Source organism: Lissotriton vulgaris, chromosome 9 (assembly GCF_964263255.1).
Source record: "Lissotriton vulgaris chromosome 9, aLisVul1.2, whole genome shotgun sequence".
Taxonomy (NCBI): Eukaryota; Metazoa; Chordata; class Amphibia; order Caudata; family Salamandridae; genus Lissotriton; species Lissotriton vulgaris.
This window is the reverse complement of record NC_141697.1, coordinates 1,234,217,430-1,234,241,171: the sequence shown is the minus strand read 5'-3', so window position 1 is coordinate 1,234,241,171 and position 23,742 is coordinate 1,234,217,430. Positions and strand designations below refer to the sequence as shown.

Sequence of the window (23,742 nt, the reverse complement as noted above, 5' to 3'; positions counted from 1 at the left end):
AGAAGTAATAAAAGAAACTGCAACAACAGCATTGACCCACTGAGCTATCTACATTAAAAAAAACGATTATTTCATCTGCATTTTACATCTTGTGCTTTGCAGGAGGTATTTTATCCTTTTGTGCTACTTTGAGTCAAAACTGGGACCAGGCAAATTAGTCGGTGGTAATGGCACTTTCCTGAGTATCTTGAGAATGCTCAGAAGACCATTTTCAGTACATTTAGCTCCATATCTTACACCTTCAGATATAACATAAATGACTGCAAATTACATATTGAGAGTGTCAGGCGGTAGGCAGCAGTGGTTAATTATTTAATAAAATACGTGCTGGGGCTCTCGTCAGGAGGCACCTTGCACCAGCCCATTCATGCTGTTAATGCCGCCTAAAATACACCTCATCAGCAGTTCTAAAAAGGGGAGAGGGTGTGGCGTAATGTCCAGAGCTGCCGACCTCGAAGCTGGGGAACCAGGTTCTAGCCTCAATCTCGGCTCAGCATCCTGTGATTCTGGGCAAATCACTTACTCTCCCCGTGCCTTCCATAAATGAATGTGAATGTGTCCTTAACTAGAGCTCATGAAAAGTGCCAGTGTTGATGAGTGAGTGTTGGTACTGAGCATCGAAAACCAGTGGCTCAAAATAAGCACTGGTAGGCAGTAGAAATGCAAAGGCCCCAGCTTATCATCTCTAAGAGGAAAGCGAGAGGCATAAAACTGCAACACAAAAGGACGCTCTTGTCACTCTTGGGCTCCTAATTGCTCATTAAATTTGTCATTGAAAAAGTTCAAACTGTGAAATAGAGAATGAGTCGAAAAATCTACTAAAGGTCAGGTTCCCACATGAGAAAAACAGCTCCCACTCTATCTTCTCTCTCATTTCTTTCCTCTGTCTCCCTCCCCTTTTCCCCCCTTTATCTCTCGCTCTCTGTTTCATGCTCTCTCTACATGTATATATATGTACATCTATGCCATTGTGTGTGTGTAGATAGATATATATATATATATATATATATATATATATATATATATATATATATATATATATATATATATATATATATATATATATATATATCTTATACATTGGCAGTCGCCACCACTTTGAGTTATAGTTAGGACCTCGTTGCCACAGGAAGATAATGTTTTGGTTTGCTAAAAACTTTGCTGTGATTTGACAAATCTTCACTAAATTTTCCCTAGTAAAAGCTCATCCACCTCAGTTCTTTCTCTGGAAAAGTTTTGGATGATCTGTCAAGCGGCAAGCAGGGGCTAAGAAAAAAAGGTGGGCTAATCTTAGATATTAAACTTCTATTTCCCCATACAATTTCCATAGCGGTTTTTGAACAGCGCCACAGCCCAAACGGCTGAACAGAATTACACCACATTTGATAGAAAGCTAGATCTTTACCCCGATAGTGTGTTTTGTGATTCAGTGTAAATCCGTTCAGTAGTTTTTGAGAAATTAAGGTTCAAACTATCTGTATATCAGGATGGTTAGACCCCTGGGATCTCACGAAGGACCCTTTCAAATAGAGTGAACTAATTGGCCAAGGGGGCCTCTTTTCTTATTGGTCATCTCACTCCAGCTGGAGTGAAAAGCTCCCGCAAGTCCCATGGGAGCGTGCACTCTGATTGGCTGGAGAAAAGCTGCGGCTGTCAATTCTGAACAAGGGGAGTGGGTCTCTGTATCTTGAATATTAAAAAGTGGGCCCCGTGCTTCTGCAAGAGTCCCTCAGGAGGGGAAACAGCATTTACAATGCTGCTATTCCCACGCAGGTAGGTAACAACGCAGTTGTTACAATGACCGCGTTGTTACCACGCGTGGCTTTACATCACAACTTGTTTCTACGACTTGCGCTAGGTGGCGTGCAACACCAGGGATTGATGTTGGAAGGTGTTGGATTTTAAATCTAAGACCTTCCCTGCTGTTGCACTAACTGGAGTAGGAATATTAATTTATACTATTCCTAAGTCCTGCGCGCCATCGGGTGCAAGTCGTAAAAACGACTTACGATGTAAACCCATGCGTGGTAACAATGCGGTCATTGTAATGACCGCATTGTAACCTACTGTGTGGTAATAGCACGCGTTGTAACATGCTATTTTCCTCGGGAGCATAGGAGCTACAGTGAATACCGCAAGAGTCCTGCCGGCTTGATTTTATTTTATATTTTAAAAAGGAGGCATGAGTGTCCCCAGTCAAACCCGCACTGCGCATGGCCTGGGATTTGGCTGGCCATCGCCAGTTGGGTGCCAACGTCTGGCCACAGCTCAAGTCCTGTGGCTAACGCAATGCTATGATGGCCAAAGATCAAATGCAGCGGGAGTTGGGCTGCCCGCAGGGGTTTGGGAGCACGACTGAGCATGGTGGGGTGTTGGCATAGTTACATATTATAATAAAATATTACTTTGCGTTAAAAAAGTGAAAACCCCAGGAAGTCACCGAAAAACCTAACAGTTAAAGTGAGTTATAGTTAGGTATGGTAATAATATTTTATTTTGCATTAAAAGAACCCTCAGAAATTCATTGAAAAAATGAAAGGTTAAAGAAACGCTATAGGTAGGTGAAAAATGTAACATTTCAAACTAAAAACAAAATACTGAGATGCACCAGTTTAGTTATTTTAAGTAACTATAACTCACACCCTCGCCATGTACTCCTTATGGCCTCACATATTAAATCACACATAACATGTTCTTTAACTCAGTCTGGAAGCTCCGGCGCTTGAGGCCAGGCGACCTCGGCTGAGCAGTCCTTCCCTGCCCTCCTTGGACCGGGCCCTCAGTTTGGGAGCGCCGGCAAGTGAGGCCAGTCGACCCCAGCTGAGTAGCTCTCCCCCACCCCCCTTGGTCCGGGCCCTCAGTCTGGGAGCTCCGGCGACGAAGGCCAGTCGACCCCAGCTGAGTAGTTCTTCTCTGCCTCCTGCGGAACAGACTCTCAGTCTGGAAGCTCCGGCGCTTGAGGCCAGTCGACCCCGGCTGAGCAGTCCTCCCCTGCCCCCCTTGGACCGGGCCCTCAGTTTGGGAGCTCCGGCAAGTGAGGCCAGTCGACCCCAACTGAGTAGCTTTCCTCTGCCTTCCTTGGAGGAGTTTAGCAACCTAGCCCTTACGATCTCATCTGGTTCGCCTCTCGACCCTCTTCCGCCAAAACTCTGGAGGCTGTTTCAGGAGGAACTTTTCCAGCCTTTACATTCCATCTGCTGCCAGTCACTGGAAACAGGGATTGTACCGGGTTGTTGGAAGAAGGCAGTGGTATCTCCGCTTTTAAAAAAACCTACGCTGGACCCTGCCTGTCTCTCCAATTACCGGCCAATTTCTCTGTTGCCTTTTCCAGTGAAAATCTTGGAAAAGTTGGTTACCCGAACTCTATCCGGCTTCTTGGAAGAAAACACCTGGCTGGATGAGACGCAATTTGGCTTCCGCCCAGCGCATGGGACGGAATCCGCGTTAGTGACCGTGCTTGACAACCTGCGGGCGCGAGTCGACAGTGGTCGGGCAGCCTTTCTTGTGCTGCTCGACATGTCGGCCGCGTTCGACACGGTCAGCCACCCAACCTTGATAGCGAGGCTGGAAGAGTGTGGAGTTAAAGACAAGGCTAGGGACTGGCTAATTTCCTACTTGGATAACCGTCAACAACGTGTGTCGCTCCCTCCCTTCAGCTCAGAGGAGCGGAGAGTAGGACAAGGAGTATCGCAGGGCTCAGCCATCAGCCCTATACTCTTTAACATTTACCTCCGCCCACTAGTCCAGCTTATTAAATCCTTTGGGATCTCTGCATTTAATTATGCAGATGATACCCAGCTGGTCTTTTCGCTGGAGGGACAGGATGCGGTTCCACTAGAGACTTTTCACCGATGTATGCAGGCCACAGCGGACTGGCTCCGTTTGAACTCGCTACAGTTCAACGGTACCAAAACTGAGGTTCTGCATTGTTCCGGTAATCGAATTCCCAGGAACCTACCAGACGACTTCTGGCCCCCGTCCTTCTCCGAGACGGTGTCAGCCACACATTCGGCGCGTAATCTGGGGATCACTTTCGGGCCCAATTTACAGCTGGATCTGCACGTAAACAAGATCACGTCTACGTGCATGATGCTCATCCGGATGTTGCGCAAGGTTCTACCTCTCCTTCCTGAGCAAGCCAGATCCGAAGTAGTGCGGAGCACGATTTTAAGTCGACTCGACTACTGCAACGCACTACTATTGGATGCCCCTGTAACACTACTGGGCAAGCTCCAAAGGGTACAGAATCTGGCAGCCAAACTCGCTCTGTCCCGTCCCTACTACAGCTCGGCTACTGCAGCACTACAGGAACTCCATTGGCTGCCGATTCACCTTCGCGTTCGCTACAAAGCTGCATGCATAGTGTTCAGAGCTATTCATGGCTTGGGACCTATCCCGCTGCAGAAAATGTTTTCTTGGTATCTTCCAGCTCGAGCACTACGCTCCTCGTCATCCAAGTTGTTAGTGGTCCCGCGCTTCCAGAGAGTGAGGATGGGCGGCCGATCGTTCAGAGTAGCGGCGGCCAAACTCTGGAACTCTCTACCACTATCCCTTAGGAGCCTCGATGCTCTTCCAGCCTTTAGAAAGGCGTTGAAAACCCACCTCTTCCCGAGGATAGGCTAGTTGCTGAAGCTGCTGTTAGATCAGGGTTCAAAGCGCCAGGATGCCCTTTGTGGTGACAGGCTGCGCTCTATAAGTATACCACAATTACAATTACAATTTAACATAATTGCTAACATCACTGATTACATCTGAAATGACGTCACTGATGACAACACTGTGCATGGCGGGTGCACTGTGCACAGTGCGAGAGGCGGTGTCTACTGTGTTTCCCTGCTGTAACTCCCTGCTGTCATTCCTGAGTGACTGTGAGAAGACACCATTTCCTGCAGTCTGATGTCCCATCCATGGTACCAGTGATTGTGGTCAGAAAAGTGAAGCCACGCCCCCTTTAGAGTCAAGCAAAGTCCGGCACTTGTGCACCTTTAGCAAACCCTGAGGCTGGGTGTGCAGCTCGATCCGCAGGAGTTGATGTGTTCTCTTTGAAAACAATATTTTTGTTTGTAAGAAATCTTTACCAAACATGGGTGGAATGCATTGGCAGCCTGCAGTGTACCCTAATTCTAAACTATTGTTCAGTTACCTCATCCGCCATACCATAACACGTGTGTTTACAGCTTCATTCCACATTTCTTTCATATGGCCAATATGTATGGTGAAACTGGAATGGAGTTTCCACCTTTACACATTTCAAAGGAATTTTAGTAAATGTGCTTAGTACTCTATGCTTTGCAATAATACATACCGAGGCCTATACTCAAAGGTAAATCTACTTCTTCACCTAGGTGTAAGTCCGCACTTTCTTGCTATCCACATTTCTGAGTGCAGATTTACACCATGGTGTAGACGAGAATGTCTCCGACTCCTCAGTTCAGGCACGGGTGGAGATGTCAAACGCTATTGTGAGTTGGCCATATGGGAAAGTATAGTGAAAAAATATTATAGTATATTTGTTTTTTAAAGAAATATTTTATTGTGCAATATAAATGTAAACTACATTGAAACTATTTTATTACTCTAGAACTAACAAAACAAAATATTAGAGGACATAAACTCTTCTAAATACATTTTTATTAAATAATGTAATTAATTTAAATAATTTGAATATAGATGCATTTATTTCATAAGAATTATTTTTTTTTAATTTTTTTATTTTTTTTAAAACCTTTATTGTTCATTTCAATAACCTTACAGGCATGGGCCTACAACCACAGGGGCCGGCCGCTAATCAAATTAGAAGCAAGTATAGTACGGTATAACACAGCTCTTCAGCCGACATCCCTGAGGCCCGGCAGCGATTCAGGGTAAAGTTCATATTGATCGCAGACTTTATGAACAGGATGAAATAAAGGTTTTATTTTATTTTTTATACATAACTCTGTTTATTAACAATAAATAAACAACAAAAGAACAAGGCAAAATAGGCAATATCAATGGGTACTTGCTCTACGGGGGAAAGAAACCACACTACAAGTCAATACACATCCCTGATGGAAATGGGAGAGAAGGGGGGGAGCAGGGGGGAAGCAGACTCACATGTTTTCAAAGATCTAAACAGTACTAGGAATGTCCGGCTAGGGAGACTACGACATTTCAGGGCTATTTATGAGGGGAGGAGCACACACCTCACCCCGGTATGAATTCCATTGGTCCCAAATTCTACCCCATTTCCTCGGTCTGCCACGGGCCACATACACCGTTTTTTCCAGAAGCATGCACCAGTCCATGTTTTCCTTCCATGCTGTAACAGTGGGCACCCTTTGGGATCCCCACAATTGTGCTATGTCTCTCTTGGCTATCATGTTCCCAAGGGTCACCCATTGAGTCTGCGCAACATTATAAACAGTCGGTTCCCAGACATTCAGCAGACAGCGCCGTGCTTCGGGCAACAACGAAACTCCCTTGACCTCCTCCATAACTGCATGCACTCGATTCCAGAACACTACCACCTCTGGGCATTCCCAAATTATGTGAAGGAAAGTACCCGTTAAGCCACATCCACACTTACACATTCCATCCACAGAATAACCCATACGGATTAGACGGGGGCCAGTTATATAAATCCGGTGTTGAATTTTGATTTGCACCAGCCGGAGACAGGCCGGAATCGCGACCTCCTTAGGAGAGGATATCGCAGCTTGCCAATCCTCGTCATCCAACTCCAGCCCATCGCTGGTCCAAACCTCACGGAGGCGCAACAGTAGATCCGTACGATCGTTGATCAATTCTTATATATCAAAGAAATGGTACTGTCCGGAACATGTCCGTCCAGCACTCGATCTTTGAGAGGGGATGATTCCGGAATTGCGACCCCGGCTGGAAAAACTGAACTCAGTGCATGGCGGATCTGCATATAGCGAAAATACTCCTTGTCACTAAGTTCGTATTCCACCTTCAATTCCTCAAAGGTCTTAATCCTATCTTTATTCCAGAGATCTCCGACCCTACAAATGCCGATCAGATCCCACTTCTCAAAGACCTTCGTCTTCCATAAGCTACCCAGTCTTTCAGTTACGTAGAGCGGGGTTGCCCGGGTCAAGCAATCTGACCACCCCATTGCCGCATTCGCACTGTGCCACACTCGCACTGCAATCCTAGTGGGTCCAGATAGTTTCCCTCCGACCGACTTGGAATAAAGCGCCCTATTGTAATCTCCACCCGGCAACTGCCACTTATCCATTTCAAATGCGGGATTTGGCATATGGCCATAAATTGCGTGATTAATTGCACCCAGTTGAGAGGCCCAGTAGTAGTGGTTGATATCCGGTAGTGCGATACCCCCGTCATACCAAGGCAATGTCAATTTAGCCAGGGCGATACGGGAACATCTGCCCCATATCAACTGCCTCTGTAGACTCTCCACCTCTCGGAAGTAACTCGCCAGTATGAGATCAAGCGTGTTCTGAAGCGCGTATAAAAACCGTGGTAGAGACATCATCTTGAAAAGGGCTGCCCGTCCGAGAGGGTACAATGGCAAGCCACACCAGGCCGCTATGTCAGACCTCAACCGCCGCAGCGGGGGAAGCAAATTACGCTCATAGCGAACGGCGGGGTCCAGTGAAATGAAGACCCCCAGATATTTAAAACCAATCTGCGTTACCTGTATCGGGCAAACACGTGTCAAGGGGGGAGCGTCTCCAGTAAGTACATAAACACAGGACTTAGTCCAGTTATTCACCAGACCGGAGTTCTTCCCGAACGAGTTAAGCACGTCAAACAGTACTATCAACGACTTCCGAGGTGATGTGAGATACAGCAAGATATCATCTGCATAGAGTGATATTCGATCCTTGAAATCAGGGGTCCATCGAATACCCTTAAGCGAAGGCTCCCACCGCAACCAAGCGGCTAGGGTTTCCAAGGCAATGGCGAAGAGTAGTGGGGACAATGGGCACCCCTTTCGCGTGCACCTCCCGAGAACAAAGGACCTAGAGACCCTACCATTTACTACAACCTGGGCCAGTGGTTCCTCATACAGGAGTTTAACCCAACCAATGAAACCGGGGCCGAAAGCAAACTTTGCAAGAGCAGCCCAAAGATATGGCCATTCCACTGTATCGAAGGCCATCGTGGCATCCAAGGAAACCAAGATGGCCCACTCGCGCAGCAACTCCGCTCTCGCCAGGACGCCATGAAGACGACGCAGGTTTAATGCGGTATTGCGATGTGGAATGAAACCTGACTGATCCGGATGTATCAAGTCGCTAATCACCTTTATCAGTCGGTTTGCCAACACTTTTGCTAGAATCTTGGGTTCTGCATTCCGAAGGGATATAGACCTGTAGGACGTGCAGCGATCCCGTGGTTTCCCCTCCTTATGAATCCCAACAATGGTTGCCAGTCGTTTATCATGGGGAAGGGAACTGACGTCCCACGATTCCGAGAACATTTCACGGAGTTACGGCGCCATTTTGTCCGGACGCAGCTTGTAAAGCTCGATAGGGATACCATTTGGGCCCATAGCCTTTCCCGAGCAGATGGAGCGGATAGCGATCGCTACCTCATCGTCAGAGAACTCCGCATCCATCAGATCTCTGTCAGAATCCCATAAACGAGGCAATGCGATGTCTCGTAACAACAAATGTGAGTCTTCTTCCGGTCTGTCTGAGACTGGTGAATATACCTTACGAAAGTGTTCAGCAAAACAGTCCACTATCTCCATCGGGTCTGAAACACACACTCCATCCACTCTCTCAATCACGGGAACCACACGACTCGCCCTCTCCTTTCTATCCAAACAGGCAATCAATTTCCCGGCTTTGTCTCCAACATCATACAGCCGTCCCTGCTGCTCTCGACTCATAGCTTTAGCCGCATCCGTTACCAGGGCCCTATAGTCAAGCTGTTTGAGACCAAGAACGTGCAACTTATCATGTGTGATACCTGACTCCAATTCCCCCTCCAGCTCAGTTATCTCGGCTTCCAGCCGCACCACCTCCTCATTCTTACTTTTCTTTGCGCAAGCAATTAATGACAGTGCCTGACCGCGGTTAACCGTCTTGAAGGCCTCCCACAGTGAAATTGAGGAGGACACTGACCCCACGTTTTTGGCAAAATAATGGTCTAAAGATTTAACCAACTCGGCCCGGGTCTTAGGCTTACGAAGATGCCAGGGATTGATCGGAGCCACTCGACCCTCTGAGCCCATCTGCATGTCCATCAAAAGCCACAGTGGGGAGTGGTCCAAAATACCCCTAGCCAAGTGTCTAACTTCCCTCACCGAGGTGGCCTGTGCAGCCGGCATCAGAATATAGTCAAGCCTAGCGAGGCTACTGTGTGCACCGGAGTGAAAAGTGTATTGGGTCTGTCCCGGGTGCATCAGCCTCCAACAATCTACCAGACCCAGTTTCTCCAAGAAGCCACCCAACCAAGACTGTGATTTCGTGAGGTCCCTGGGGGGGCTCCGGTCCTCCCTACCGGAGACAACTGAATTGAAATCCCCGCCCATAACAAGAATACCCTCAGGGAGCCCCAACACTATTCTTCCCAAATCAGCGAAGGTCATTGTTTGTAAACCCGGTGGAACATACACAGAAAGTAATGAGATCGTCTTTCCCTCCCACCTACCCATGATGGCGGCATAGCGCCCCCTGTCATCCAGAATTGTGTCATCTAACTCCAAGGGGAGGGAACTCCTTACTAGGATACCCGCCCCCCTAGATCCAGAAGTAGATCCTGAGTGTGCGATTGGACGATAACCTCGCCGATTCATGGCATGGCACGTATTACCGACCAAATGTGTTTCCTGCAGTAATACTACGTCAAGGGAAAGACGTCTCAGAAGCTCCTCGTTTTATCCTGTCCCCCAGACCATTAACATTCCAACATAGTACCTTCAACCCCCTACCCCCATCCCAAAAGTGAGGGCCGAATCCACCCCACAGCGAGCAGAACACCCAGATCAAAATACACAACAATACATTGCCTTGAAACAAAAAAAAAACGTACCAGACCCCCCCCATCCCCCAAGGAATCCCAAGAACACATCCCCCCACCCTGCACCCCTGCGTTAGACTCAAAAGCCACCCCAACTTGGAGTGTGCCTGTCGCCCTAACATTAAACTAGTCTACAAGAAGAAAACCCCCAGAGGAGGGAGAGTCCCGTCCCCCTCGCCACCTCTGGGTATTACACCAGTCGCATTGCAAGTACAAAAGTCATCAAACCACAGCTGCGAGTTCTGTGTACTGTTCGGGAACCGGTTACCACTCCTCATTCTTGTTCCATCGGGCCACCTTCCGCGCCTCCAGAATGTTCCGAGCGATCTCGCTGCGTAGGCAATGTATCAAGCCAGTCGCTAACGCGCTCGGGTCGATCAAAGAAGAACGTCTGTTCGTTGTATTCAATGCGAAGCCGGGCTGGAAAAAGCATTGCATACTTCAGGCCCATGTCTCTCAGTCTCCGCTTTGCCCCTTGGAATCCCATCCTTTGCTTCTAAACAGACTGGGTGAAATCCGGGTAGAAGCTAACCGTAGTGTTCTCAAACTTAGTGGGGCCACCTGCCCGTAATGCCTGCAGGATAGCGTCTCTATCCCTAAAGTTAAAGATTCTGGCAATTATAGGTCGTGGAGGGGCGCCTGGTTTATGCTTCCCACCCGGTACTCTGTGCGCACGTTCCACAGCAAAAAAGTTGCTGAGGCCTTTGGGGGCAAGGTGGTTCAAAATGAGATCTTCCACGAGGAGGTCTGTAGTCAACTCAGTTGACTTCTCAGGGACTCCGATGATACGAACGTTGTTGCGCCTTGCCCGACTTTCAAAATCTTCCAGTCGGCGGGCAAAAAGGTCGTTGGAGGGCCGTAGATTACGAACCTCCGCTTGCAAGTCGGACACATCGGTCGTGAGGCTGGCGGTCTTTAGATCTAGAGACTTGACCTTTTCGTTGGTCTTCGCCAAATCTGTCCTGATCAGGTTGACGTCAATCGCCACCGTGTCGAGCTTTAGAGCCAATGTCTCATACTGTTGGCCTATAGAGGTCTTCATGCTAGCAATGGCCCCCATGACATCACGTAAGGTCAAATCATCCATTGCAGCCGAGCCATCTCCGGCCTCTTCTAGAGACCTACTCGCACCACCGGGGGTCCCTTTTGGCTGGGTATAGCGATCCATTATGTTCGATTGGATGGTGCCCCCTCAGTGTGTGGTTTTGGTCTTCTGCTTCTCGCTGTCTGGTCTGCCCGCCATGTTGAGCGATGTGCCCTGGAGGGGCCTTTGGGACCTGGTGAAAATGGCTCCTCACAATTCAGCCCAAGGAGAGTCTAAATATGGGTCTTGACAGGCAACCACACGACCGGGCGAGCTAGACAGCCTGCGCCGAGCGTGATCGCGAGGTTCCGACTGTGAGCCGCCGAAGTTGAGCGATGGTAGGCTTGGGTAGAAAAATCCAGAAACGAAACCGAAAGTCCACCCAGGGGCGCAAGCCAGTTTCCGCTGGCCGTTGTTGTTCAACTACCACCTGGGCACCACGGTGACTCGAGTCCCAGGCTGTTCCATGGAGCTGGCCACTAAAATTCGGAGTGGCGTAAGTTCGGCTCCCTGCGTTCAAATCGATTTCTGAAAACAGCTATTATGTCAGCTGGGTTGTGGTCCTTAATAACCCGTCGTCTTCATCAGGATTAGTGACAGGATATATGTGGGAGGCGGCGAGGGTCTCGGGAGCCCTGTGCTCACGCGACCATCTTGGTTGCGCGCGAAGCTCCTCCCCAAGAATTATTTTTTAACATAATAAAATAACACCACCCTCAGTAGTAATTGTATGTTTTAATAACATTTTAAAATGAATAAACAGAAATCCACTTATATGAATATATGAATATATATTTATATGAATACCATTGGTGGGGTCTCATTGCTGATGGAAATATGATGGCCGGAATGGTGAACATTGTCATACATTCACCCCAGTACAAAGATCTGGACCTAAATCTATTGTTTTTTTGCTCACCATTCCATTCCAGTTTGAACCCAGCCATATGCAAATCAGCCCTGACCCTGTGCCCAATGGGAACAGTCCAGCTGTACTGCCAGGCCAGGTCCTCCCCGGACCTGAAACAAGCACCTAGGACCGGTTTCAGAGTATCACCCCTCACCAGCCAGGATAGCTTGAATCCAGTAGCATAGTGAACACAGGACCCACGTTTGGGCATACCCGTCCCACTTAGGGTGACAAATTCAAAAAGAACAATTAATGGACGGAATGCTGAACAATACCAAACACTCTACCCCAGTACAGAGATCTGAGCCTAAATCCATTGTTTTTTTCTTACCGTGCCATTCCAGTTTGGACCCAGCCACATGCAAATCAGTCTTGACCCTGCGCCCAATGGGATCAGTCCAGCCAAACTGCCCGGCCAGGTCCTCCCTGGACTGGAAACAAGCATCCTAGGACCGGTTTCGGGCTTTCAGCCATCATCAGCCAGGCTAGCTTGAATACCATGTGTGTCTATAGCAGAGAGCAGCCTGAGTCATCCTGTGATGACATGCTCCAGGCATTGTGTTCTGGGGGTTGGGTGTGGGTGTAGGACTTTGGTGTCAAACAGGCCTGCTATAACTTTGCGATTTTTTATGATGTTTTATGAACCCAGGTTCAGGAAACAACATCTTGGCTCACAGACTGTACATCTATGCTTCATAGTTATACTAAAGTGGCACACAGGCTTTGTGTTTACCAGTGGTTCCAGTCCAAGACCGGGTCTGGGCAAATCTGTCCTTTTGCTTATTCCATTCAGACTAAGGGGCATATGTATGAAAATCCCCGTTTGCGATTCTCAAATAGCGATTTTTGGAGATTCGCTATTTGAGAATTGCAAAAAAGGAAGTATGTAAAAACTCGCAATTCTTTTGCGATTTCCTAGTTTTCCTTAAATGCGATTAGCAAATTGCGAAGTCGCAATTAAGGAATACTTTTCCATTCATTTCTATGGGCCAGGAGGCCCAAAAGGAATGCATGTGAAGTAATTCTCAATTTGCAATTCGCAATTTGAGAATCACAAATTGAGAATAATTTCAAGGGTGCAAGGTTGTCATATGGACACCACGATGCACCCCTGAAATGAACATGTGTGCGCATATGGCGCACATACGTGCCTTAAGGGCATGTATGTGCGCCACGTGGCACCTTTACAACTGCCAAACAGTGCATTTGTGAAAGAAATCGCAAATTACCACCAACTTCAAGTTGGTGGTAATTTGTGATTTCTTAATGTGAAATCGCACAACTTGGGTACTTCACACATAGCATTTAAGAAATCACAATTTGAGATTCCTTGAATGCTGACGCAAAATTAAGGAATCGCAAATTTTGCGATTCCTTAATTTTGCGATGCGATGCGATTCCTTAATTTTGCGATGCGAATCCTTAATTTTGCGATGCGATTTTTTTGTCACAAACGCTGATTTTTTGCGAATTGCAGCGTTTGCGACTAAAAAAACGGATGATACATATGCCCCTCAGTCTTTGTCAAGAGTGTGAGTGGAAGGTAGGGACGGAGCTGGCTCATTGCGTTCTCCACATTGGTGGATCCCATTCGAGGGGTGGAAAGTAGAAGTCCCACCGTACTTAGCCTTGAACGTTTGTGAATGCCCATGGACGTGCCTGTGAGTCAGGATTCAGAAAGTCCTCTCCCCCAAGTTCCAACACTGGACAGGGTCTGAGATTTACTCTAGCCAAGGGCTGCTGTAACTCCCTTTGCACGGTGGGAAGGGAACGGATCCCTCTGAACAGAGTTGCGTGGCGGAGTTCACAATTGATACCCCGCCAACCACGGCCACCCTTAGTCAGGTGACTGATGCCTATGCAAGTCTGCCTCATGGTGTCCCACCCCCGGCTAGCGTGCCAGCAGATCACAGTCCTGCGAGGACCCGCACTGCACATCCCTGCCTACGCCTTGAACTCCAGCAGCTGCGGACGCGGAGCAGTGCAGATGGCGCCTCCCCAGGGCTCTGGGATTAGAGAGGAAGGGACGTGAGCGGCATTATTTGTGGATGATACAGTTATTTGTGTCCGGGCCCATAACTATCACTGCAGTCATTACAAGATTATAGGGGCATTTATAATGCTTCCCGGATTAGCGAGATTCATACAAATGGAGTTTATTTCCCTACACTGCAGGAAGGATGAGCAGCAGGTACCACCCGGCAGAGAGAGTGGCCACAATGATAGCCCTGCTCCCAGAGTGAGGGTGAAGGGGGCTCATGGAGAGAACTGATGAGAGGGTTGCTAAAAGGTTCCTGGAAAGGTCCGTCATGCATTGCTGGACGCAACCACTCTCTGCACAGAACCCTCTTTCCAGGACTGATATCCGGAGAGGACACGTGACAGGAAAGGGACTGCGCAGCTGTATCCTCAACCCTCAAGGGAGGGCAGAGCCGCAAGGAGCCAGGCACAGCAGGATACCCTAACTATAGATATCAAGACCCCAAAGTGACACTTTACATATGAAGGACAGGTTCAAGAGCACCCAGGTGACTGCCTCCAATCGAGACAGGAAGTAACAGCACCCAGGTGACTGCATCCGATGGAGACAGGAAGTAACAGCACCAGGTGACTGCCTCCCATGGAGACAGGAAGTAACAATACGCAGGTGACTTCCTCTGCTGGAGACAGGAAGTAACAGCACCCAGGTGACTGCCTCCACAGGAGACAGGAAATTAACAGAACCCAGGTGACGGCCTCCACTGGCGACAGGAAGTAACAGCACCAGGTGACAGCCTCCACTGGAGACAGGAAGTAACAGCACCCAGGTGACTGCCGCTTTTGGAGACCGAAAGGAACCGCACTCAGGTGACAGCCTCCACAGGAGACAGGACATTAAAGGCACCAAGGTGACTGCCTCGACTGGAGACAGGAAGTAACAGCACCCAGGTGACTGCCTCGACTGGAGACAGGAAGTAACAATACGCAGGTGGCCTATAGAGGTCTTCATGCTAACAATACGCAGGTGACTGCCTCCACTGGAGACAGGAAATTAACTGGCTGTCTGAAGTACCGACGGAGAGAGCGGTGCTTCATTTTCCTGAGCTGTTTGCCAGGTGAGGTGAGGCCATTTCCCTTAAAAATTAAGGAGAAAAATGGAAGTGTACAGGTGACACTTTTTTTCGTTCACAAATGTCCTGTTTTTCACATATCACTAGTTTAGCAGTAGCAATTAAGTTTATGGGTCCTGAGGAAGCGGATGGTATAACTGACCAGTAACCGCAGAAACATGTCGACCAGATAGCCCAGTCAGAAGGTATTTGTTTGAACCACCTGACTTTTTTGCACTATTGTTTTTAACTTTGGAGGTGCATGACTCCAGAATAAAATAATAATTGTATGCACCATCCAATCTTACACTTATAATTTTCATCACACTCATTTTTTGTGCACTGCTCACAGTTACAAATAAACTTAATCTACCAGACATCCACCCATCACTCCGTATCCCCAATATATATCTATGGAGATAGAGTGGTGGTGAAACTACTGTGGAGTAGACCAAATGATGTACTGGGTGCCCAAAATCGCGTAACTGATGGACATTTTTCACAGTGGTTAACTGTCCAGTCTGTCTTCTATCGTCATAATAGTAGCAGACACATAGCCAGCAACACTTAGCATGCTTTGAGCTCACTTTTAGACCCACAGTTATTTGTTGTTCTTAAATACTTGTGTGGGGGTATAACTGTGCTCAGGTCTCAAAACACTTCCCTTGAACCCTAGAATAATTGCTTGTTGATTGTAGGAAATTAACAGCACCTAAGGTGACTGCCTCTTCTGAAGACAGGAAGGAACAGCACCCAGGTGACAGCCTCCACTGGAGACAGGAAGTAACAATACGCAGGTGACTGCCTCCAATGGAGACAGGAAGTAACAGCACCCAGGTGACTGCCTCCACAGGAGACAGGAAATTAACGGCACCCAGGTGACAGCCTCCACTGGCGACAGGAAGTAACAGCACCAGGTGACAGCCTCTTTTGGAGACAGAAAGGAACAGCACCCAGGTGACAGCCTCTTCTGGAGACAGGAAGGAACAGCACCCAGGTGACAGCCTCCACTGGAGACAGGAAGTAACAATACGCAGGTGACTGCCTCCAATGGAGATAGGAAGTAACAATACCCAGGTGATTGCCTCCCATGGAGACAGGAAGTAACAGCACCCAGGTCACTGCCTCCCATGGAGACAGGAAGATACAGCACCCAGGTGACTGCTTCCACAGGAGACAGGAAATTACCAGCACCCAGGCGATTGCCTCTACTGGAGACAGGAAGTAACAGCACCCAGGTGACTGCCTACACTGGAGACAGGAAGTAACAGCACCCAGGTGACTGCCTCCACTGGAAAGTAACAGCACCCAGGTGACTGCCTCCACTGGAGACAGGAAGTAACAGCACCAGGTGACAGCCTACACTGGAGACAGGAAGTAACAGCACCCAGGTGACTGCCTCCACTGGAGACAGGAAATTAACAGCACCTAAGGTGACTGCCTCTTCTGAAGACAGGAAGGAACAGCACCCAGGTGACTGCCTCCACAGGAGACAGGAAATTAACAGCACCCAGGTGACTGCCTCTACTGGAGACAGGAAGTAACAGCACCCAGGTGACTGCCTACACTGGAGACAGGAAGTAACAGCACCCAGGTGATTCCCTGCACTGGAGACAGGAAGTAACAGCACCCAGGTGACTGCCTCCACTGGAGACAGGAAGTAACAGCCCCCAGGTGACTGCCTCCCATGGAGACAGGAAGAAACAGCACCCAGGTGACTGCTTCCACAGGAGACAGGAAATTACTAGCAGCCAGGTGATTGCCTCTACTGGAGACAGGAAGTAGCAGCACCCAGGTGACTGCCTACACTGGAGACAGGAAGTAACAGCACCCAGGTGACTGCCTCCACTGGAGACAGGAAATTAACAGCACCTAAGGTGACTGCCTCTTCTGGAGACAGGAAGGAACGGCACCCAGGTGACAGCCTCCACTGGAGACAGGAAGTAACAATACGCAGGTGACTGCCTCCAATGGAGACAGGAAGTAACAGCACCCAGGTGACTGCCTCCACAGGAGACAGGAAATTAACAGCACCCAGGTGACAGCCTCCACTGGCGACAGGAAGTAAAAGCACCAGGTGAAAGCCTCTTTTGGAGACAGAAAGAAACAGCACCCAGGTGACAGCCTCTTCTGGAGACAGGAAGGAACAGCACCCAGGTGACAGCCTCCACTGGAGACAGGAAGTAACAATATGCAGGTGACTGCCTCCAATGGAGATAGTAAGTAACAGCACCCAGGTGACTGCCTCCACAGGAGACAGGAAGTAACAGCACCCAGGTGATTCCCTGCACTGGAGACAGGAAGTAACAGCACCCAGGTGACTGCCTCCACTGGAGACAGGAAGTAACAACACCCAGGTGACTGCCTCCCATGGAGACAGGGAGTAACAGCACCCAGGTGACTGCCTCCACAGGAGACAGGAAATTACCAGCACCCAGGTGATTGCCTCTACTGGAGACAGGAAGTAACAGCACCCAGGTGACTGCCTACACTGGAGACAGGAAGTAACAGCACCCAGGTGACTGCCTCCACTGGAGACAGAAAATTAACAGCACCTAAGGTGACTGCCTCTTCTGGAGACAGGAAGGGACAGCACCCAGGTGACAGCCTCCACTGGAGACAGGAAGTAACAATACGCAGTTGACTGCCTCCAATGGAGACAGGAAGTAACAGCACCCAGGTGACTGCCTCCACAGGAGACAGGAAATTACCAGTACCCAGGTGACAGCCTCCACTGGCGACAGGAAGTAACAGCACCAGGTGACAGCCTCTTTTGGAGACAGAAAGGAACAGCACCCAGGTGACAGCCTCTTCCGGAGACAGGAAGGAACAGCACCCAGGTGACAGCCTCCACTGGAGACAGGAAGTAACAATACGCAGATGACTGCCTCCAATGGAGATAGGAAGTAACAGCACCCAGGTGACTGCCTCCACAGGAGACAGGAAATTAACAGCACCCAGGTGACTGCCTCTACTGGAGACAGGAAGTAACAGCACCCAGGTGACTGCCTACACTGGAGACAGGAAGTAACAGCACCCAGGTGATTCCCTGCACTGGAGACAGGAAGTAACAGCACCCAGGTGACTGCCTCCACTGGAGACAGGAAGTAATAACACCCAGGTGACTGCCTCCACAGGAGACAGGAAATTACTAGCACCCAGGTGATTGCCTCTACTGGAGACAGGAAGTAACAGCACCCAATTGACTGCCTACACTGGAGACAGGAAGTAACAGCACCCAGGTGACTGCCTCCACTGGAGACAGAAAATTAACAGCACCTAAGGTGACTGCCTCTTCTGGAGACAGGAAGGAACAGCACCCAGGTGACAGCCTCCACTGGAGACAGGAAGTAACAATACGCAGGTGACTGCCTCCAATGGAGACAGGAAGTAACAGCACCCAGGTGACTGCCTCCACAGGAGACAGGAAATTAACAGCACCCAGGTGACAGCCTCCACTGGCGACAGGAAGTAACAGCACCAGGTGACAGCCTCCACTGGAGACAGGAGGTAACAGCACCCAGGTGACTGCCTCTTTTGGAGACAGAAAGGAACAGCACCCAGGTGACAGCCTCTTCTGGAGACAGGAAGGAACAGCACCCAGGTGACAGCCTCCACTGGAGACAGGAAGTAACAATACACAGGTGACTGCCTCCAATGGAGATAGGAAGTAACAGCACCCAGGTGACTGCCTCCACAGGAGACAGAAAATTAACAGCACCCATGTGACTGCCTCTACTGGAGACAGGAAGTAACAGCACCCAGGTGACTGCCTACACTGGAGACAGGAAGTAACAGCACCCAGGTGATTTCCTCCACTGGAGACAGGAAGTAACAGCACCTAGGTGACTGCCTCCACTGGAGACAGGAAGTAACAACACCCAGGTCACTGCCTCCCATGGAGACAGGAAGTAACAGCACCCAGGTGACTGCCTCCCATGGAGACAGGAAGTAACAGCACCCAAGTGACTGCCTCTGCAGGAGACAGGAAGTAACAGCACAACGGTGTCTGCCTCTACAGGAGACCGGAAGTAACAGCACCCAGGTGACTGCCTCTGCAGGAGACAGGAAGTAACAGCACCCAGGTGACTGCCTCTGCAGGAAACAGGAAGTAACAGCGCCCAGGTGACTGTCTCTTCTGGAGACAGGAAGGACCAGCACCCAGGTGACTGCCTCTGGAGGAGTCAGGAGAAAAGAATAAAGTTCATCTGACGGGTCCCTCTTTTTTCCAGGGGGCAGCAAGAGCCTTAAAAATTACTGATCTGGGTAGGACAAGGAAGAGGTGTGAAGTGGCAAAATTGTATTTTCAAGGAGTTCCTGGTGATACATTTTTTTGTTGATTCTTTGACGTCAGCCATTTGAATATACATGGAGAAGAACACACAAAAGAGAGTTTTATTTTCTCAAGGGTAGAAGGGGTATCCCTCGTTACTGCAGATAGATTTTAAATGATGCTTAGTCAGTTCATGCGGGGTGGGAGAATATGTGCGTGGCTGGTGGCAGAATCTGTGATGGGGTAGATGATACAGGGCAAGGGGGGAATATACTCCAGGGGCAATCATGGTGGTCCCTTCCTCTTGAAGTGTTGTTTCGTCTCGATGGAGGGTCCATCCGGTGGCATCCTGCGCCTCAGAAGAGGGTGGCAAGAGGTCCCATGGCAGTTGACTCAGGGGAGGAAGGCTCTTGACCTGTTAGTTTGTAGAGATGTGAGGCAAGACAGAGCGGGGACTGGCCTCTGCTCAGGGTCAGCAGAGCTCTCTGACTCTGACCTCCCACTCCGATGGTCCCACGGGGGTTGACTCGGGCAGGAAGGCTCCAGACCCTTTACCGCCCACTCCGATGGTTACACAGGGGTTGACTCAGGGGAGGAAGGCCCCAGACCCTCTACCGCACACGTTGATGGTCCCACGGGGGTTGACTCAGGGGAGGAAGGCCCCAGACCCTCTACCGTACACGTCGATGGTCCCACGGGGGTTGACTCGGGGTAGGAAGGCCCCAGACCCTCTACCGCACACGTTGATGGTCCCACGGGGGTTGACTCATGAGAGGAAGGCCCCAGACCCTCTACCGCACACGTCGATGGTCCCACGGGGGTTGACTAATGGGAGGAAGGCCCCAGACCCTCTACCGCACACGTTGATGGTCCCACGGGGGTTGACTAATGGGAGGAAGGCCCCAGACCCTCTACCGCACACGTCAATGGTCCTACCGGAGTTTACTCGGGGGAGGAAGGCGCCAGACCCTCTACCGCACATGTTGATGGTCACACGGGGGTTGACTAATGGGAGGAAGGCCCCAGACCCTCTACCGCACACGTTGATGGTCCCAAGGGGGTTGACTCATGAGAGGAAGGCCCCAGACCCTCTACCGCACACGTCGATGGTCCCACGGGGGTTGACTCATGAGAGGAAGGCCCCAGACCCTCTACCGCACACGTTGATGGTCCCACGGGGGTTAACTAATGGGAGGAAGGCTCCAGACCCTCTACCGCACACGTTGATGGTCCCACGGGGGTTGACTCGGGGTAGGAAGGCCCCAGACTCTCTACCGCACACGTCGATGGTCTCACAGGGGTTGACTAATGGGAGGAAGGCTCCAGACCCTCTACCGCACACGTTGATGGTCCTACCGGAGTTTACTCGGGGGAGGAAGGCTCCAGACCCTCTATCGCACACTCCGATGGTCCCATGGGGTTGACTCAGGGAAGGAAGGCTCTAGACCCTCTACCACACACTATGATCGTCCCACAGGGGTTGACTCAGGGGAAAAAAGGCTCTAGAACTGGTGGTTTGTAGGTAGAGTTCTAGAGCAGCACAGAGCGGGGACAGGCCTCAGCTCAGGGTCAGCAGACCCTCTACCGCCCACTCCGATGGGTTTGCACCATTCCTTGTCCTGCTTCATGCTTGGACTGAGGATTCATCTGGAGAGGCCGGATCTGAGGAGGGGGTGAAGGGATGTAATGCCAGGAATAACTTCTCCGGGCCTCAGACCACGAGCCCCAAAGGCTGGACGTCTAATACTCTCTTCAGGCTGATTCTCTGGCCCATCTGGAGCCGGTGCAGCGAGTTCTTTGTGGTGGTGAGATGCTGGGGTCCTTTTAGGATCCGACACCATCTGGAGGCAGGACTTTGCATTCTCTGCAGTTTCATTGCACACTTGCATCATTTTACTGAGGACAGACACGTGCTCCGCTCACTACCACTTGTCCCTCTAGTCCTGGCGCAGCAGACCACGCCCCCCTGCATCAGTCATTGAAAGCTGCTGTTCATGGTAATGATGTGAGGCAAAAAAATCGCCTCAAATCTATCTATCTACCTATCTATGTATCTCTCTATCTATCTACCTATCTATCTATCTATCTCTCTATCTATCTACCTATCTATCTATCTATCTATCTATCTATCTATCTATCTATCTATCTATCTATCTATCTATCTATCTATCTATCTATCTATCTATCTATCTATAGCCCTCACTCTATCTATCTATCTATCTATCTATCTATCTATCTATCTATCTATCTATCTATCTATCTATCTATCTATCTATCTATCTATCTATCTCTCTCGCTCTCTATCTATCTATCTATCTATCTACCAAACTCTATCTATCTATCTATCTATCTATCTATCTATCTATCTATCTATCTATCTATCTATCTATCTATCTATCTATCTATCTATCTATCTATCTATCTATCTATCTATCTATCTATCTATCTATCTATATATCTATCTATCTATCTATCTATCTATCTATCTATCTATCTCTCTATATCTCTATCTATCTATCTATCTACCTATCTCTCTATCTCTCTATCTATCTATCTATCTATCTATCTATCTATCTATCTATCTATCTATCTATCTATCTATCTATCTATCTATCGCCCTCACTCCATCTATCTATCTATCTATCTATCTATCTATCTATCTATCTATCTATCTATCTATCTATCTATCTATCTATCTATCTATCTATCTATCTATCTATCTATCTATCTATCTATCTATCTATCTCTCTCTCTCTATCTATCTATCTATCTATCTATCTATAGCCATCTATCTATCTATCTATCTATCTATCTATCTATCTATCTATCTATCTATCTATCTATCTATCTATCGACCAAACTCTATCTATCTATCTATCTATCTATCTATCTATCTATCTATCTATATATCTATCTATCTATCTATCTATCTATCTCTATCTATCTATCTATCTATCTATCTATCTATCTATCTATCTATCTATCTATCTATCTATCTATCTATCTACCAAACTCTATCTATCTATCTATCTATCTATCTATCTATCTATCTATCTATCTATCTATCTATCTATCTATCTATCTATCTATCTATCTATCTATCTATCTATCTATCTATTGCTCTATCTATCTATCTATCTATCTATCTATCTATCTATCTATCTATCTATCTATCTATCGACCAAACTCTATCTATCTATCTATCTATCTATCTATCTATCTATCTATCTATCTATCTATCTATCTATCTATCTATCTATCTATCTATCTATCTATCGACCAAACTCTATCTATCTATCTATCTATCTATCTATCTATCTATCTATCTATCTATCTATCTATCTATCTATCTATCTATCTATCTATCTATGTAACTATCTATCTATCTATCTATCTATCGACCAAACTCTATCTATCTATCTATCTATCTATCTATCTATCTATCTATCTATCTATCTATCTATCTATCTATCTATCTATGTAACTATCTATCTATCTATATATCAATCCATCCATTCATCCCTCTCTCTCTCTCCCTCTCTCTATCTTTCTAATCTGCTTTTCCTTTGTCCAATCACATATAGACAACGCGCGTGTCATCCCCTAACGTTGGAATTGACCCTGATAATAGATGACCACTAGTGATATTTAAAGTTATACCTTCGCCAACAAGGCTGCAACCTCACATCTTTTGCACTTCACAAGTGTGCAAGGTTGGTGCAACTTGCTCAACGACTCGTAGAGGCGATTTTTTTTACACAGAATCATTTTTTTTCTCTGGTAAAGAAGGTAAAGAAGCAAACATAACTAATCGTGTCTGGTAAAACAGAAATCCCACCTCAGCCTGAAATCTGGGGGTCGCTAGTATCAGCTGCAAGCCTTTCCGACCCAAGAGCTCCTGCCTGCTGCTCGAACCGGGCACTGTCTGCTTCTCTCCCACGTCAGTGCACCCGGTCTCCCCTAGACTGCTTCCTGGCCTTTCCTAGGGTGCTCCTGCTCCCCACTCATTCACCGCCCCCCCCCATCCGTTCACGCATCCCTACATGGGGGTTTATTCCACCCACTGAAGCTGATCCAAGACACTTCTCCTTCGTCTCACTGAGCAAGAAAAACACAAAGACAAAAATAGAAACAATTAAAAGGCACTTGAGCGCGTCACCGAGGACGACAATTAATCAGAAAGCGATTTTTTTTATCAATAATATTCATTTTTCAGTCACTACAATATGTTGTTCAAACAAACTCATGAAGTTATCAGTAGGACTTGGGTCTATACTGTATTTTATTCCTTATAACACATGGGAGCACCTTCCCTTTTCTTGCAAACCTGTGAAATCCTCGCGGCCTGCTGCTGCATCTGAAAGAGACAGAAGAGACACAGGCACGCGGA

The 23,742-nt window shown here is 48.2% G+C and overlaps 1 protein-coding gene across 1 annotated transcript in view; it reads left to right on the top strand.

Annotated features, from left to right (window-relative positions):
• Positions 1-23,742, top strand: part of CPNE9 (copine family member 9) — a 952,981-nt gene that overhangs the window by 246,269 nt on the left and 682,970 nt on the right. The gene's annotated exons all lie outside the window — the stretch shown is intronic.